Raw genomic sequence first — 5,168 nt, forward strand, 5'->3', positions numbered from 1 at the left:
ACAGGGAAATATTTGATGAACTTGATTAATATATTGCATATATGTTCAATGAAAGGTTTGTGAATTTGAATGGTATTGGTTATGTTAAACTTATTTGACTTGAAATGCAAATCTTCATGTGATAGCTTTGTTTGTATATGGCTTACTAAGCTTTTAAAGCTTACTTTGTATGTTCTTTCCATGTTTTATAGATTATCGAAGCTAGCTCAGACTCAAGAATCATCTGGTAAACATCATCACACTATCGATCATCTCATTGGTACTTTTGAAGCTTTGTATAAATGGTATATGCCATGTATAGGCTAGTGTCTTTGTGGTATATTTTGAAACTTGATTTTAGCCAAGAGATTTTGCTTGTAAATGTTGGTGTGGATTTGGCCATTTAAGTTGGCTTAATTTATGTGTTTAATAAGTTATTTATGTGATGTATATAATGCCTTATATGTTGGCTTAATTCGGTATGTTTGCCATAGTTGTTGATTTAGCTAAATGGTTGTTTAGCTAAATGGTTGTTCTTTTGATTGGTTATTAATTGTTGTACTAATACTTGAAATTTGGAATATTGTGGCTTGACTTTGAGATGATAAAATGGTATATTTTAAGGCATGAAATAGGTGATAAGTTGTTGGGTAAATGCATCTAGAAGTTATGCAAGTTTGATGATTTGTGGCATAGTGACATGGTATGTTTTGGTTGTGAATTGAGTAATAGAAATGGCTGATGATAGATGGCATGATTTGTGAGTGAATTAGCATGTTTTGGCTGCTTATATATGAGTTGTAATGATACCATTTTGATGACTAGGACTGTATGAGAAAAGGGTGGCAAATTGGCTTTCCAAATGACTTATTTTTGTCCACACGGTCGTGTGTCTCAGCCGTGTGCGACACACGGTCATGTTACACGGCCTAGACACACGGGAGCATCTATTGGACGTGTGTGGCACACAGGTTGGCACATGGGTGTGTGGTCGACCGTGTGACCCAAGTCAGTAACCCCTTTAGATTTCACACGGCCTAGCACACGGGCGTGTCCTTGGACTTGTGGTACAAGTCAGTATGTATATCATGTTTTCACACGACTTGTGTCACAAGCGTGTCTGGTGGCTGTGACCCTGAAATCAAAGAAAATTTTCTAAGTTTCCTAAAGTTTGTAAATGTTATCGATTTTGTCTCGGACCACTTCTAAGAGTGTTTTAAGGTCTCGTAGGACCTTAGAAGGGACAATATGATTGAGATGAATGTATTTTGTTATTGAAATGCATAAATGTTTGTGAATGATGTGTATTGATCGATAATTCCTTGTAACCTTATTTCGATGATGGATATGGGTTAGGGGTGTTACATTTAGAACCAGGTATGGACACTATAAGTTTCTTGTGATGGCATTCAATTTAACAAATGCACCTACAGTGTTTATGGATCTGAGGAACAGAATTTTCAGCCCATATTTAAGTAGGTTTGTGGTGGTATTTGTAGATGATATTTTGGTTTACTCCCGAGATGAAATTAAACTTGCGGAGTATTTGAGAATAGTCTTGCAAACTTTGCGAGAGAAACAATTGTATGCCAAATTTAGTATATGTGAATTTTGTCTATGGGAAGTTATTTTTCTTGGACATGTTGTATCTGCTGAAGGTGTCAGGGTGGACTCAAATAAAATTTCAGCCATTGTTAATTGGAAACCACTGAAGAATGTGTCTGAAGTCCGAAGTTTTTTGGAACTAGCTGGTTATTATTGAAGGTTTGTAAAAAAAAAATCCCGTGATAGCTACTCCGATGACTCGTCTATTGCAAAAAGATGTGAAATTTCAGTTGTCTGATAAATGCCAACAGAGTTTTGATGGATTAAAAGCTTTATGGATGAAGCTCCAATGTTAGTTTAGCTAGAATTGGGTAAGAAATCCATAGTTTACAATAATGCGTCATTGAATAGTTTAGGCTGTGTTTTGATGCAAAAAGGTAAAGTAGTAGCCTATGCTTTAAGACAGCTAAAACCACATGAAAGAAACTACCCGACACATGATCTTGAATTGCCAGCCATAGTGTTTGCATTGAAAATTTGGTGGTATTGCCTGTTTGGTGAAAAATGTCACATATTCACGGATCATAAAAGTCTGAAGTACTTGATGACTCAGAAAGATTTGAATTTGCGACAGCGCAGGTGGCTTGAGTTATTGAAATATTATGATCTGGTTATTGATTATCATCCGGCAAAAGCCACTGTGGTGGCAGGCGCTCTGAGCAGAAATTCCTTGTATACTTTGCAAGCAATGAATACCCAATTGTCGTTATCTGATGATGGTTCAATTATAATTGAGTTAAAAGCTAGACCAATGTTTTTGCAGCAAATCTCTGAAGATCAGAAAAATGATAGTGAATTGCAAGCAAAATGGATACAAAGTGAATCGACTCCTGACTCAGAATTTCAGATCGGGACCAATGATTGTCTGTTATTTAGAGGTAAAGTATATGTACTGAAAAGTTCAGAAGTAGTACAGAAAATTCTGAATGAAGCCCATAATGGTAACATGTCTATTCATCTTGGTAGCAAAAAAATGTATAATAATTTGAAAAAGATGTACTGGTGGCCAGGAATAAAACGGGATATTTCTGAGTTTGTATATAAATGTTTGATATGTCAGCAAGTAATAGCTGAACATCAGTTGCCTTGTGGACTATTACAGCCAGTTACGATACCAGAATGGAAATGGGAAAGAATTACCATGGACTTTGTATCGGGATTACCCCTATCTCTAAAGAAGAAAGATGCCGTTTAGGTGATTGTTGATCGGTTGACAAAGTCTGCACACTTTATTCCGATACGTATGGATTATTCTTTAGACAGATTGGCTGATTTGTATGTTTCAAAGATTGTCAGATTGCATAGAGTGCCTGTATCCATTATTTCAGATTAAGACCCTCGGTTTACATCTCGATTCTGGAGCAAATTGCAAGAAGCTCTGGGTACTCAGTTACACTTTGGTACTACATTTCATCCCCAGATAGATGGTTAGCCTGAACGTGTTATACAGATTTTGGAAGATATGCTTCGGTGTTGTATATTTGAGTTTGAAGGTAACTGAGAAAAGTATTTGCCTTTGGTTGAATTTGCTTATAATAACAGTTATCAGTCTAGTATTAAAATGGCGCCATATGTAACACCCCTAACCTGTATCCGTCACCGGATAAGATTACAAGGCATTACCGATCAATACACATCATTCACAAACATTTATGCATCTCAAGAACAAAATACATTCATCATTTACAAGTCAGATCTCATGGCTAATATCGTAACTCAAAACATACCAAAATGACACTAGCCTATACATGCCATATACCATATATAAAAAGCTTCAAAAGTACCAACAAGATGATCGATAGTGTGATGATGTTTCCTGACGATCCCCGAGTCCGAGTTAGCTTTGATCCTCTATAAAACACAAACAAATAATACACGGTAAACTTCATAGCTTAGTAAGTTTGTACTAAATAAACTCCACAGTTCATAATATTCGAATCATCAATTAATAATCATTTAATAAGTCTCATATCATTACTCAATTCTAACCCATGACCATTTATCATATATATATATACAAATCCATCAAGCTTCATACACTTAGTATCAACTACCTCATAGGTATTGTATGTACCTATACTCTCCTATATTTATTTATTACATTTTCACCTCTTTGCTTAATACATTAATCCATTCAGAAATCTTTCAATACTCAAGGAACTCGAACACTTAGTGCCAAAATGATTAGCTGAAGCTATAATGATATCGCACAATTAGTGTCATCATATTAAACCGAAGCTATCTTAGTATCGCACACTTAGTGCCACATATAGCCAAAGCTATTCCAATTCGCACACTAAGTGTTATATATATAGCCGAAGCTATCTCGAAACGCACACTAAGTGCCAAACATAGTCGATTCGTCATCGTACACAACCATCATCTCATTTATATGATTTATGCAATATTAAAGCATTAAAAATATAATTGTAACAATGTCTATTACGTACAAACTTACCTCGTACTCGGAATTGATGTATCGGATCGATTACTCGATAACCTTCGATTTTTCCCGATCTAAACCCCAATTCTTTCTTTCTTGATCTATATGTACTCAAATTTAACTCATTTAATCACAAATTTATTCAATTTAATCCACAAAGCATAATTTTAGCCAATTTTTACTTTCGCCTTAAATTTTTACATTTTAACAATTTAGTCCCTATTTCATAAAAACACAAATTACTCAAAATTCAATAAGACCCATGCTTGGCCGAATTCTCTATTGGTCCCTAGCAGCCCATATTTTCAATTTATTTCACAATTTAACCCCTCAATTTACACTTTTCTCAAATTAATCCCTAATTGACATTTTTGTCAAAAAACACTTTACAAAAACATGTATATCAAACACCAAGCTTGCATAATTCATCATCAAACATCATAAAACACATGATTTCATCAATGGAATTTTTCAAAATCACTAACAAACTCAAAAATTAAGGTACAAGCTAGCTAGTACTCAAAGCAACGATCACAAAAACATAAAAATAATCAAAAACTGAACAAAAACGAACCTTCAATTGATCACCAACATGGATGAACATTAAAGCTTTATATTTTCTTTCTTTCTCTTTTAATTTCGGTCAAAAAGATGAATAAAGAAGAACATTCTCTGTTTTACTTTAATTATCATTTAATTAATAAATTACCTAAATAACCTTATATAATAACATTTAAAAACACATATTGGATGGCTATTCATGTCAATTTCCACTATCCATGGTCTATTTACAACATAAGGACTTCATATTTAATAAGCCATAGCAATTTGGCACTTTTAACTTATAGCATGCTACTTTTGCATTTTACGCGATTAAGTCCTTTTTCTCAAATTGAGCTATTAAACGATAAAATTAGCTCACGAAATTTTCACACATACATATTCACATGCTGTAAACATAAAAAATAATATTAAAATAATTTTGCAACCTCGAATTTATGGTTCCAAAACCACTATTCTGATTTAGCTAAAACCATGCTGTTACACCATATGAGGCTTTGCATGGTCACAAATGTAGAACTCCATTGTATTGGATAGAACTTAGTGAGAAAAAGTTACATGGAGTTGACTTATTCTGTGA

This window comes from Gossypium arboreum, chromosome 10 (genome assembly GCF_025698485.1).
Source record: "Gossypium arboreum isolate Shixiya-1 chromosome 10, ASM2569848v2, whole genome shotgun sequence".
Lineage (NCBI taxonomy): Eukaryota > Viridiplantae > Streptophyta > Magnoliopsida > Malvales > Malvaceae > Gossypium > Gossypium arboreum.